The 14571-nt window shown below is 43.1% G+C and overlaps 1 protein-coding gene across 9 annotated transcripts in view; it reads left to right on the forward strand.

The window, feature by feature from the left end:
* The first annotated feature begins 6509 nt into the window (after nt 1-6509).
* AMBRA1 (autophagy and beclin 1 regulator 1) overlaps nt 6510-14571 on the forward strand; it is a 182206-nt gene continuing 174144 nt past the window's right edge. For 7 of the 9 annotated variants that reach the window (XM_047775859.1, XM_047775858.1, XM_047775861.1 and 4 more), the window contains exon 1: nt 6510-6733. The gene's annotated coding sequence lies outside the window, so the exon portion shown is untranslated. Of the gene's footprint in view, nt 6734-6759; nt 6953-14571 lie in introns of those variants that run through there. The other 2 variants (XM_047775864.1, XM_047775860.1) reach the window with 2 other exon arrangements.

Consider the following 14571-nt stretch of genomic DNA (forward strand, 5'->3'; position numbering starts at 1 on the left):
CGCAATAGAGGTGCCCTGTTAGATTTTTTTCTTTGTAAAGTTTAACTTGTGACCCAAGCTTGCTTTGTCTCCCTTATAAGGCAGTATTTTAATTCTCACAGTCTTTCCAAGTTTCCTGAGATGGGTACTTTTCCTATAAAGTTTTGGTTCTGTTATAGGTATTACATGAGGAAAGGCATAACTCCATCCATGTATCTTAAGTGGTGAGGTGGACTGTAATCTTGGAACGTGCCTAGCATTTTAGCCCTTCAAAACTACGTTAAAGGAAGATCATGATGGTGACGTGAAGCCTCAATGGGAGGATCTGGGAGAGATCTCATTAGCAATTTTCGCAATTTTCAAGTCTCTCTCCCTCTCTCTCTCTTTTTTTTTTTTTTTTTGCTTTTTAGGGCCGCACCTGTGGCATATGGAGGTTCCCAGGCTAAGGGTCAAATCAGAGCTACAATTGCTGTCCACAGCCACAGCAATGCAGGATCGGAGCTGCATCTGCAACCTACACATCTCACAGCAACTCCAGATCCTTAACCTCCTGAGCAAGGCCAGAGATCAAACCTGAAACGTCATGGTTCCTAGTTGGATTCTTTTCCTCTCTGCCATGACGGGAACTCCAGACATTTTCAAATCTCTTACTTGCACACCAAAGATAATTTCTAAGTGCTGAACAGACAACATTGGCTAGCACTGTTTTTCCCTGGGAGCATTTTTTTGGATATATGCTTGCGGTATATGGAAGTTCCCAGGCTAGGGATTAAAAGCCTGCACCATAGCAGCAACCTAGGCCACTGCAGTGACAATACCAGATCCTTAACCTGATGAGCCACTAGGGAATTCCCTCCCTGCGAACATTTTTATTTCCTGATAATTCAATAGGGTAACTCTTCAAATCTATTCCTTTAATCTCCCTTCTACCTGGATATTTACAGGCCAGGGTTTTTTCCAGGCCATAGTTACACTTTTTCTAGAATGACCTAAAGGAGGCATCAGGGTCTCTATTTCCAGACTGCCAAGGGTTTGCTCATAGGGGTTCCCCCCCACCTTTTTTTTTAGTCCACTCCTGGGGCATGCTGAAGTTCCAGGGCCAGGGGTCAAACCCAAACCACAGCAGTAAGCAGAGCTCCAGCAGTAAGCAGAGCTCCAGCAGTGACAGTGCTGGATGCTTCACCCACTGAGCCACCAGGGAACTCCTCATAGAGGCTTTTTATAAGTACCTGAGAATCTTCTCTTAAGTTCCTTATTGTGGATTTATAGTATCTTCCTGGTGTAGCTTTGGGAAAGAGTCAAGGGATTTTGCCTGTCTTAGGTAAACCTCATCTTCCTATAGATGACTCCAGCTGGCCGGCATAGGAGTTTTTCAGACTTGCCCTTAGGGTTTCGAGACAGCAAAAGTCTCTGGATATATTAAGAGAAAACTACAATATTGGGTCATCATCGGTTCACCAATTTCGAATTATACAAAAGTGGGACCATAAATACATTCTCTTAGTTTAAAATGAACTGAACAGGAGTTCCCGTCGTGGCTCAGTGGTTAACGAATGCGACTAGGAACCATGAGGTTGCGGGTTCAGTCCCTGGCCTTGCCCAGTGGGCTAAGGATCCGGCGTTGCCATGAGCTGTGGTGTAGGCTGCAGACGCGGCTCGGATCCAGCGTTGCTGTGGCTCTGGCGTAGGCCGGTGGCTCCAGCTCCGATTGGACCCCTAGCCTGGGAACCTCCATATGCTGCGGGAGCGGCCCAAGAAATAGCAAAAAGACAAAAAAAATAATAAAATAAAATGAACTGAACAGAGATGGAGCTCCTTTCCTGGACTGTAAAGGATCTGTAGCAAGTTAATCTAGTTTAGGGGCAAATAACACAACACGATTTTCTTTTTTTTTTTTTTTTTATGGCTGCACCCAAGGCGTATGGAAGTTCCCAGGCCAGGGATTGAATCTGAGCCACAGCTTCATCCTATGCCAGATCCTTTAACCTACTATGCAGGGCGGGGGATTGAACCCATGTCTCCACAGTGACCTGAGCTGCTGCAGTAGAACTTTTAACCCACTGAAGCACAATGGGTACTCCCACAAGACACAATTTGAAAGGGATCATATATGAAAAAGTACAAGAGGTGGGGAAGGGGAAAAAAGAGGATAGATAATTGATATACTATGATTGTATCCCTACCTGAAATAAACTGAAAACGCTTGGTCTGAGCTTAACTGTTCATTTCATACTAAGATGACTCATTGTGCTGCTACAGAGTTTTAGTCCTGACCTCCACCATCCTGTGTGGTAGGTTTCCCAGAGCCCAGATCCAAGATAAGGAACAGTTTCCTTTTCTCTATTCCCTTCCTTTCACTCTTTATCCCAGACTATTTCCCCAGATCAATAAGTCCCAATTCTCTCTACTGGCTTAGTCTTTCCAAATTCTTTCCACATAATTGACAATGGCTATGTTTATTTTTAGGTAACCAACTCCCCCAATTTGCCCTCAGTTTTCACAGTTCTAGCACTAAACTGTGCTGTGTCCTGGGAAGCCCTTTAGTCCTTAGCATACTGGGACAGTTGGTCACCCTGCTTCGAGGGAAGAATCCTCTTACCTTCAAGGAGGTGACTCCTCTAGAAGAATCCTATCAGAATATCAGGATATAATCAACAATGAGTTAGTGTCTTTTTGGGTTTTTTTTTTGTTTTTTTTGTTTTTTTTTGATTTTTAGGGTCGCACCGTAGCATCTGGAGGTTCCCAGGCTAGGGGTTTAATCTGAGCTATAGCTTTCTGGCCTATACCACAGCTCACGGTAACGCTGGATCCTTACCACACTGAGCGAGGCCAGGGATCGAACCTAAAACCTCATGGTTCCTAGTTGGATTCGTTTCCACCGTGCCACGATAGGAACTCCTGAGTTAGTCTTAGCACCAAGATGTAGGCATCAGTGGTCCAGCCCATGATGAACTTCTGCCCACCTGGTTTCTTTTTCTCAAATTTTCCTCCAGTGTGAGGAGATTCCTGTAGGTTTGAGGGTTTCAACCCCTTATCTTTTGTGATCTCCTCTGTCCAAATAGACTAGATAAAAAACAGGTAGTAGAGTTTACTGTCATACTGAAGCTTAAAACAATTGAAACAATTCTCTATCAAAACTTTTCTTTAAAGATGCACCTCTGGAGTCCCCTGGTGGCTTATCAGGTTAAGGATGTGGCATTGTCACTGCTGTGGCTTGGGTCACTGCTGTAGCACAAGTTTGAGCCTGGCCCTGGTACTTCTGCATGCCGTAGGCATGGCCTAAGTAGATAAATAAGCATACTCTGCCAGCAGAATAAACCGTTTTTTCCCTGGTTTCACAGAGCACTCTAGCCTTAGCTTTTCAAATATCTCCATTTTCATTTGTTGATTTTAGATTTATGTTTGCATAACCTTCAGATGTTTTTCCCAAAATAAAAATCTCTATATTTGAAAAACCGAAAACTTCTTGTGGCCTTGAAATTAGTTTATTTCGTTTTCCTCAATGAAATCAAAGTTTCAAAATAATGTCATTATATAGGTCAAGTTTGAGTGAGAGCTGTAGCTTTAGATACTTAAGCCCTACAAGCCTCTCCAAGAAGAAAGCTTCTCTAAAGCATGTCTTCTAGGAGTAGAAACTCAGCCCTGGGATAATGGCAAAGAAAAGTCTATTTGCCTCCTACTCAGCTGGCTCCAGGAATGTGGCAGAGACTGCTTATTTAGTTGTCTCCTAGTATCCATTTGCCCCTGACTTTTTGTGGGTATATCATTTCCCAGGAGAAAGACAAATTCCTAGTAGGTGTGGCTATGTGACTAAATTCTGGCCAGTGGAATGTAAGTGGAAATGTCCTGTGCTATTTTCAAGATGTGTCCTTATGGCTAGGAGACATGCCTTTCCTCTTTCAGCTTCCTGCTGGTTGGAATGTAGACATGATGGCTAGAGCTTGAGCAGCTGTCTTGGACCTAATATGAAAAGCACTTATTGAAGATGTCAAAGCAACAAGATAGAAGCCTGGTCCCTGATGCCGAACAGCTACACCTAGGCTGTATGTACATCTCTGGATTTCTTTTATATGACAGAGAATAAACCTCTCCCTTGCTTTTTAACTCTTTTTGTTTAGATGCATTAGATCCTAATCATAAATAATGTTATAACTGCTTCTTCCAGGGATCGGCAATAACTATTACACAAAAAATGTTTGGAAGCAACATACATATTCAAAATGGGGACCATAGTAAATTCTCTCAATGGAATATTGTCAGTTGTTTAAAGTTTACTGTTAAAGACTTTAATAGGGAAACAATATAATGCAAAACAATAGCACTGTTGTATCACTGTTTTATTGGACCCCTAGGCTGGGAACCTCCATATACCACAGGTGCAGCCCTAAAAAGCAAAACAAAACAAAACAAAAAACCCCACAAAGCTTTGTGTGGTTTGTGTCCCTTGTGGCACAGCTGGTTAAGGATCCATTGTGGCGTTGTCACTGCAGCAGCGGGGGGTCACTGCTGTGGCAAGCACTCCATCCCTGGCCCAAGAATTTCTATATGCCCCAGGAATTTCCACATGCCATGGCCACGGCAAAAAAATAAATAAATAAATGATAGGAAACAACTTTGTGTTTTGGAACAGATTGTTAAATTCTTTCTTTTTATAAGTGTTGCTACAATGTTTACTCATTTGAAAAGTTCTGTAATAGTGATAGAGGACACAACCCAGTGTTTGTTTTGTCCTCATATTATGGATGCTGGTCTTTATCTCTCAATCTCCCTTTCTATCCATCTAGGTTGTCTCCTAATATTTTCATTGATTTAAAGGATTTTTTTTTTTTTTTTTTTGGCTCTGCCTTTGGCATGTAGAAGTTCCCAGGCAGGGATCAAGCCCATGCCATAGCAGCAACCTAAGTTGCTTCAGGGACAGTGGATTCTTTTTTTTTTTTTTTTGTCTTTTCTAGGGCCACACCCACAGCATATGGAGGTTTCCAGGCTAGGGGTCCAGTCGGAGCTGTAGCCGCCAGCCTAAACCACAGCCACAGCAATGTAGGATCCGAGCCGCATCTGCGACCTCTACCACAGCTCACGGCAATGCCGGACCCTTAACCCGAACTCACAACCTCATGGTTCCTAGTTGGATTTGTTAACCACTGAGCCATGATGGGAACTCCGACAGTGGATTTTTAATTTGCTGCACCATAAGGGAAATCACAGGATTTTTTTTTTTTTTTTGTCTTTTTGCTATTTCTTCGGCCGCTCCTGTGGCATATGGAGGTTCCCAGGCTAGGGGTCCAATCGGAGCTGTAGCCACCGGCCTATGCCAGAGCCACAGCAACTCGGGATCTGAGCCACGTCTGCAACCTACACCACAGCTCACGGCAACGCCGGATCGTTAACCCACTGAGCAAGGGCAGGGACCGAACCCGCAACCTCATGGTTCCTAGTCGGATTCGTTAACCACTGCGCCACGACGGGAACTCCGGATTTTTTTTTTTTTAAGGGTCGAACTAGTGGCATAGAGAAGTTCCCAGGCTAGGAGTTGAATTGGAGTTGCAGCTGCCAGCCTATACCACAGCCACAGCTTTGCCAGATTCGAGCCTCATCTGCAGCCTACACCACAGCTCATGGCAATGCCAGATCCTTAACCCACTGAGCAAGGCCAGGGATCGAACCCACATCCTCATAGATACTAGCTGTGTTTGTTACCACTGAGCCACAAATGGGAACTCCTTGTTTTCGTTTTACATTTTTCTCTCCTAGTCTCCTCTCTCCTTAAGAGGTAAGGTAAACTATTATTGCTCATAGTTGGTAATCCATATGTAGTGATCTATATGATTTATTAAATTGTGCCTGGGATGAAGATTTCAATCCATATTTGTGCTGACCATATGTTACTGTCTACTAAGAGACTTTGGAAAGTTTTCATGATGATAAAAATGTCAACACACTTTATTAGTTTCGGAATCCAAAGAGACTTTCAGTTATTGTGTAAGAAGCACACCTGTGGTCCTAGGTCTTTGGAATATAATAAAAAAGCAATATATATTTTTTTCTGGCCTTAAGTTCAAACTTAACACTGAATTTTCCCAGCTTCTCTCTGCTGTGCTTATGGCCGTTAAATTGGAGCGTAAACAGAGACTATTCATTTCTTTTCTCAGCCTGGATTCTCTCATTCTCTCTATGCCTCTATTATATCTATCTAATTCATCTCACTGTTCCATGAGGAAACTAAGGTCAAATTTGCTGAGTTGGGATAAATAGTGTAGATGGTCCATAACATAGTTAGATAGCAAGTGTTATTATACTATGACTTAATCGTCAACACGCTCAAGAAAAACTCCGGTTCTCTAAACAATTTAGCCGGCAGCCGAGACAGAAAATGGCAGGAGCCCAGACTACTTTACGCCATTGTTTATGATCTGGGTTTGTTTATTTATGCCTTGGACATAAGCCGGACCTTGAGCGGGAGCAAGCTGTTTTTCGGCGCTCGACTCGAGTTCCTTGAACGATTGCTTGGGCGCTCCTCCTTTGATGTCTGGGGCGTTCGTGTATTCGGTGATGTTTTGCGCCGTCTTCTTGCTTGATGTCTCCCGAGCGGCGGCGTCGCCGGGTCCAAGGCTGACTTATCCGCAAGGCCCCGCGCTCAGACTGCTTTCTCCCGCTGGTCGGTAGAGCGGACCCCTTGCTTCCTTCCAGCTGCTTCTTCTATCTGTGGTTCAGTCCATCCGCTGGGCTGCAGACCGAGCCCCCGCCGGCCTTGCAGGTAGGCCCGGGAGGAGCCTGGGAGGCCCAGCCCGGCATCCTTCCGCCGCCGGGTTGAGAAGACCTTGGCGCCGGCGGGTGGGAGGGTGGGTCGGCCGCGGAGACACGGCCAGAGGAGGAGCTACCCGGCCGCGTTCGGGGGCGCGGTCGGAGAGGCGACAGGGAACCGAGGAAGAAGCCGGAAGGACGGAGAGATGCTTGGGCTGCCCGGTGTGGTTCGGTAGGAGGGCATGTTGGGTCTGGGGCGAGTGTTGGCACCCCCAGTGTATGGGGAAAATTGCTTTCCAGGAACGGATAGAGCTTTACGCGCTTTGACCCTCCTTCTTTCCTTTCACCCCCCAAAGGCTTCGGGTGTCATGACTCAGTTGCACTGGGGACACCCTCTGAGTCTGAGTCCCCTTTGAAGGGACCTTTGAATAGGTGGAGGTTTGTGGAACAGGGCCCTATGGCTCCTCTGAGCGAAGTGTCATATTCTTGACTTTTTTGGGTAGGGAAACTGAGGCTAAGCTGGGACGTGACTTTTTCTCATATCCCTGACAGACCTTTAAATGCACCATAAGTCATTTTTGGTCGTTTACCAGTTTACTCCCCCCCACCCCCTCTTTACCAGTCATTTTATGCACATAGTGATTTGTCGTTGGCTTGTCGTGATCGCTTCTTCCTAGGAATATAGATTTTGTCACCGGAGACTTAAGAAGTAAAAGGACCACGCGATCTTTTGGCTGGCTTTGCTTTTCAAAGTCTGTATCATTTTAGCGAGACAGTTACTTTGTTTTCTTGATAGGAAATTTTGTTTGCTGTTTGATTTGCTTTCCAGTTGATACTTTTTTCTCCTCTTTCCCTTCAGCCTGTTTTTCGGTGGAAGTCTTTAACCTATGGTGTTAGGTAGTTAATGTCCTACAGAGGATGGTCAATGTTTTTAAGTCAGATATTTGTCTTGAGAAACTGCTTTCTAGGAAGAATCCAAATGAAACTCAAGGAGTCTCTTTTGGACCAGTTTTGTTGTATTCGATTAGTGGCTTAGTTACTAGAGTGAAAAAGCTTCGTGTAGAAATCATTCAGGTATTTAAACTGAAAGTTAGCACTCTGGGAACTCCGTTATGTTTTCCTTCTCTCTCCCAGCTTGGAAACTTTGGGGACTAAATGTTCACAGTCATTTTATTTTCATTGGATTCAGTGTTGTGATTCTAATTTGTGTAATTTGTTTGTTAAAAAAAAGTCATTAACCTAGAGGTTCCAGGCTGAAAAGTATTTCCATAGTACATATGTGGAATCAGCTGGAGATGGGTTTTCTTAAGGGGGAATAGACTAAACTCATAGTCTTTGGATGAGCTTATACAAATCTGTATTCTTTAACAAATTTAGACATATATGAGTTTTGGGAGGATTAATGTTCTTTAACATTATTAGTTTTTTGGTGAGGTCAGCAAGATTTAAATGAATGGCCATTGATCATGAATGATTTCCTATTTACCAAGACCTTAGTGCTCCCAGAAGGGGATAAATGAAGAGCCACCAGACTATCTTTATGGAGAATCTATATTGGGAAATTAGGCTAAGAATGTGTGTTCTTTAAAAAATTTTTTTATGATAGAAGAGAATTTATATCAGAGGAAAAAATTTAGAGAAGGAAGGGACATTACCCCTGGGGATTGATAGTTCTGCATAGAATTTGGCGTTAGTATGGTATCTCAGTGGCTCCTAATGAATGCTAAATAATAAATGGAGTTTGCTTTGAGTGTCAGGAAGAAATGTTAGGAACATTCTGTTATGTTTCCTTGGGAAATAATTAGCAGTGGTGTAGGTTGTATTGAGGGGGACAAGAAATTTGGTTGTGGTGTTGAGGAGGGGTAGGGTACTTAACAGCTTCTCCTCTGCTTTGTGATAGAAATTTACTCAACTTTTACCTGCCTTGGTTATATCTTGCACTCTGTCAGTGTCAGAGCAACCTCACTTCTAGCATTTCTTTTCAGAATTTACAAAATCAGGATGTGACCGAATTATTCTGTCTTCTCTTTTAGTAAGAAAGTTCTTGGGAATTGTTAAAGATGTGAACTTCTTTGAATGTCTTCTAGAACTTGTCCTGGAAGATGTTATGTACACCACTTGAAAAAGATTAGTTGTGTGGAGTTCCCGCAGTGGCTCAGCGGAAATGAACCTGACTAGTTTCTGTGAGGGCGCAGGTTCAATCCCTGGCCTCACTCAGTGGGTTAAGGATATGGCATTGCTGTGAACTGTGGGTGTAGGTTGCAGACACAGCTCGGACCTGGCATAGCTGTGGCTATGGTGTAGGCCAGTGGCTACAGCTCTGATTTGACCCCTAGCCTAGGAACCTCCATATGCTGCAGGTGCAGTCCTGAAAAACAAACAAACAAAAGATTAGTTATGTATATCACTTGAAAACAATTGGTTGTTTCTATTAACAGTAATAACTTAGTTTTATACTGTGTAATTTTCAAAATATTTTCAACTTGTGTTAGGATACTTATGAAATATTCATTCTTTTGATCAGGCTTCTTCATGCTGCTTATTAATACTGAATCCAGAACAAACATTCAGGAATCTTCACAAATTTGGCAGTTTATCTCTCATTCATCCCATTTATCTCATTGTTAGAGGAACTGGAGAAAGTTTTGTTGTTAGCACACTGAGGTTTCTTTTTTTAAGGTATTTCTCAGCTCTGATAGAGTTATTTTGGAATGGGATGCAGATCTTTTTGCCCAGGGTTTGGTTTACCATAAAAACCCCCTTAAGTTCCTTTATTCATAGTCATGCTTATTTCTTTCTCCAGTTGTTCCTCATAAACCCAGAGAGAACTTTCTGTTTCTTGTCATAATTTTTGTCTGTACAGAAGTGCTGTGGTACAACCTGTCCTATGGTTTGGGAGTAATTTATATTTTGTATTTTCAAACCCCATTCTTCCTCTAAGTTAATTATATCTGGATTTTTTTCCTTCCTCCTTTTCTCAAAACTAAAGTTAGTTATTGATAGACAAAAATTTTTGTGATCAGTTATTGTCAGAATGTATTTATATGCTCAGTGGTATGTGGCAGTCTGCCAAGTGATGTGGCAAGAAGAAAACAGATTAAGGAATCAGGAGACCTGGGTTAACTCCTAGGTTTACCAGCTTACTAGCTGAGAAATCTTAAACAAACTATTTAAGGAGCCATAGGGAAAATTACTGTTCTTTTTTTTTTTTTTTAGGGCCGCACCTGAGGCATATGGAGGTTCCCAGGCTAGGGGTTGAATTGGAGCTGTAGCCCCACAGTCACAGCAACACAAGATCTGAGCCATATCTGCGACCTTCACCACAGCTCACGGCAGTGTCAGGTCCTCAACCCACTGAGTGAGGCCAAGGATGGAACTGTCATCCTCATGGATGCTGGTCCGATTTGTTAACTGCAGAGCCACGATGTGAACGCCCAAAGGTTCTTTACTGAGCATTTATTGTGTCATGTTCTTGGCAGGTGCTAATCTCACTTAATGTTCATGACAATCCTTTAAGGTAGATATTATTTTCCCCATGGATCCTGAACTGACAGAGAGTAAGTAATTTGTCCAAGATCACACAGCAAGTATGTAGCAGAGCTGGGATTCAAATCCAAGGCTTTGAGTGCTTTTATATGTCTGTATTTAAAGAATGGGAAAGACAGAACTTCTCTTGGAATACTTCTGTTTAGAAAAAAATACGTGAAGCTGCTTTGAAAAGATAAAATGCTCTTTAAATATTAGCTTCTATGCTATCTTACAGCAGCAATAAATGGATGTCATCTGGGTTGTTGGACAGCTTGGTTCTTTGAAGTCAGCATTATGCCTGACGTTCATGGAGGATAGTGGTGACAGACATTAAAACAGCATTGGAGAAGCTGGGAAGGAGTAAGTCCTGGAAGTGCTAGTGAAGAAGTTTTAGGTGCTGCACGTTTAGGTGGGGGGAATCCAGGGATATTTACTCTGCTCTTCCAGTTAGTCCTGCCTTGTGTGTTTGTACATTTGCGTAGTCTTTTCTAACTTGTTCTCTGTCTCTTCCTTTATGCTTAGGGTTGATAATCTCCACTTTTGTACCTAAACTTTTCCCTTTCTTCCTTGAGTCTTGTTTTTTGTTTTTTGTTTTTTTTTTGCCTTTTTGCCTTTTTGCCTTTTCTAGGGCCACTTCCTGCGACATATGGAGGTTCCCAGGCTAGGGGTTTAATCGGAGCTGTAGCCACCAGCCTATACCAGAGCCATAGCAATGTGGGATCTGAGCCGTGTCTGCAGTCTACACCACAGCTTATAGCAACGCTGGATCCTTAACCCACTGAGCATGGCCAGAGATCGAACTCAAAACCTCATGGTTCCTAGTCGGATTCGTTAACCACTGAGCCACAACGGGAACTCCCCGAGTCTTGTTCTTATACTGTGTTTTTTCCTGAGGTGTGAAATATTGCAGTCAGACCTTTTGGAACTATTTTTTCTTTCTTTGTTTTTTTTTTTTTTTTGGTTTTGTCTTTTTACCTTTTCTAGGGCTGCTCCTGCGGCATATGGGGGTTCCCAGGCTAGGGGTCTAATCGGAGCTGTAGCTGCTGGCCTGCACCAGAGCCACAGCAACACAGGATCCAAGCCCCGTCTGCGACCTACACCACAGCTCATGGCAATGCCGGATCCTTAATGCACCGAGCAAGGCCAGGGATCAAACCTGCAACCTCATGGTTCCTAGTCGGATTCGTTAACCACTGCGCCACAATGGGAACTCCTGGAACTATTTCTTGATTATAACCATCTGCTTCACCCCTTATCTTTTCTGACTTTTGTTTATCTAGCAAATATTTATAGAAGGCTCATTCATTTGTGATACAAATGTAGACATGAGTCTTCTTGTCCTTATGGAGTTAATTCCAGTGGGGAGCAGACTTGACCAGGTATCTAATAAAGATTGAAATTTAGGGGAGTTCCCGTTGTGGCACAGCAGAAATGAATCTGACTAGTATCCATGAGGGTGCGGGTTTGATCCCTGGCCTCGCTCAGTGGGTCGGGGATCTGGCGTGAGCTGTGGTATAGGTCACAGAGGAGACTTGAGTCTCACAATGCTATGGCTGTGGTGTAGGCCAGCAGCTGTAGCTCCGATTAGACCCCTAGCCTGGGAGCTTCCATATGCTGCAATTGCATCCTTTTTTTTTTTTTTTGCCTCTTCTAGGGCCGCTTCTGTGGCACATGGAGGTTCCCAGGCTAGGGGTCGAATCAGAGCTGTAGCCTCCAGCCTACGCCAGAGCCACAGCAATGCCAGATCCGAGCCACATCTTCGAGCTACACCACAGCTCACAGCAATGCCAGATCCTTAACCCACTGAGCAAGGCCAGGGAACGAACCCGCAACCTGATGGTTCCTAGTTGGATTCATTAACCACTGAGCCAGGATGGGAACTCCCCTGCAATTGCATCCTTAAAAAACAACAACAAAAAAGGAATGTAGGCTGTGCTATTAAGGAAACAAATAAGAACTGACAGATGAAGGTGTGAGAAAGGCACTAGGTGTTCATGGGGATTGGGGTCTTCAGTCATGGCATCCTCAGTCCTCCAAAAAGTTACAATCATAACATACCATGATTCTGGAGTTCCTATTGCAGCTCAGTGGGTTAAGAACCTGACATAGTATTCTTGAAGATGCAAGTTCGATCCCTGGCCTTTCTCAGTGGGTTAAGGAGCTGGCTTTGCTGTAAGCTTTGGCGTAGGTCATAGATGCTGCTCGGATCCTGCATTGCTGTGGCTGTGGCTAGGGCCTGCAGCTGCAGCTCTCATTCGACCCCTGGCCTAAGAACTTCCATATGCCTCAGCTGTGGCTGTAAAAAGAAGAAGAAAACAAAAACATACTATGATCCAGTAATTAACATTTCCCTGATGCTGTCAAAGTGGAAGTCTTCATTTAAGATTGCTACGTATAGGAGTTCCCATTGTGGCTCAGTGATAATGAACTTGACTAGTATCCATGAGGACTCGGGCTCAGACCCTGGCCCTGCTCAGTGGGTTAAGGATCTGGCCTTGCCGTGAGCTGTGTTGTAAGCCACACATGCTGTGGCTGTGGTGTAGGCTGGCAGCTGCAGTTCCTATTTGACCCCTAGCCTGGGAACTTTCGTATGCTGCAGGTGTGGCTCTAAAAAAAAAGGCACACACAAAAAGAGATTGTTACATGTAGGAGTTCTCTTGTGGCCCAGCAGGTTAAGGATCTGGTGTTGTCACTCCTGTGGCTTGGGTCACTGCTGTGGCCCAGGTTTGACCCCTTGCCTGGGAACTTGTGCATACCGAGGGTGTGGCCAAAAAAGAAAAAAAAAAAAGATTGCTACATATAATATTTGTTTTTTATTTAATATATGATGACACTGAATTTTGGCATAGTAAAGGATAACTATGACTTAATAAATATCCAGCATGCTTGACTAATGAGTTTAATTTTTTACTTCTGATGTGTTTTCATTTATTAGTTTTTTCCAGAACAACTCTTCTTTGGAATTTGAATTTGAGAACTGGGTACATGCCTTCAGGTATTTGTAGTAGGGAATTAGCTGAAGTATTTAGCTTCATATAAAGGGAGAGTCGTAGGAGAATTGTCGTGAAATTGAGAGAGGAGAAAATATAGGCTGCTGTTGAATGTGTGTATAATAACACCTACGGTCTTGTTTTGTACTCTTCCTGCAAGAAATTAAAAGTATTTTGCAAGCATTTTTTCCTACTGCTTCTTGGAATTAGATTTTTCTCTGTAGAATTAACTGAGGCAAATTTCACGTTTCTTGATTTCATCATTTGTTTAGTTCTGCTTCCTAGGATAGAACATATATTCTCCTATGAACCAGAATTACTTTGTTTCAGTATGTATGCCTATGATATAATGAAACATCTGAACTTTTGCTCTGTTGAAGAGAATTGAGGCATGTTTGATTTGGGGAGAGAATTGGAGTATTTCAATTCTAGCAGACCTGCGAAAACAGGGCAGAAAAATATGCCTTGCCAAACTCTTGAATCATAGCATAGTGGTCCAGGCTCTGGAGCCAGGCAGTCTGGGTCCAAATTGTAGTGCCAGTATTTACTAGCTCTGCGACTTGGGCAAATTACTTAACCTCTCTGTGCCTCTCCTCAGCTGTGGAATATCGTGCAGCTGTTGCGAGAATTAAATGAGTCAACATACATAAAGCATTTAGAACAGCATGTAGCATTATATATACCAGCTGTTACCATTTTCAATATTATTGTAACAAGCTAAAGATTATATGTTCTTCAAAAGCAGAACAAATGACAGTGATGCCTAGATTTAAGTTTAGGGTCTTTTGAGAAAGCTTGAATAGGGACTAGGAAGTTAAAGAAGCATATTTGCCCCTCTTTCTCCTCGGTATCCTTCAAATTAAAATAAGAGGATGAGCCTTTACTGGGAAAGAGAAAACCTCAAAAGCAACAGTGTCTGAAAGAGTTTCAGATATAAGATCGATGGCAAAATTTTGAGGATTTTTGTACTATGTATCCAAAACAGTCCAGACCTATTTTAGGAACAGAGGAACGTTTCTTTGCCAAACAGGTAGAAAATGTTAGTATCTAAATTTTACCATCTATTTAAACTGTGATTTGTCATCTAATTGAACAGTGATTGGCGCTTGAAGGATTTTAAAGAAAGTGATTAAAGTGGAAAGGGTTTTTATTTTTTGTATGTGTGTCTTTTTAGGGCTGTACCCTTGACATACAGAGTTTCCCAGGCTAGGGGTCAAATCAGAGCTATATCTGCCAGAGCTGTAGCTGCCGGCCTACACCACAGCCGCAGCAATGCCAGACCCAAACTGCATCTGAAAACCTACACCACAACTCGCGGCAACCTAGATCCTTA

This window comes from Phacochoerus africanus, chromosome 4 (genome assembly GCF_016906955.1).
Source record: "Phacochoerus africanus isolate WHEZ1 chromosome 4, ROS_Pafr_v1, whole genome shotgun sequence".
Lineage (NCBI taxonomy): Eukaryota > Metazoa > Chordata > Mammalia > Artiodactyla > Suidae > Phacochoerus > Phacochoerus africanus.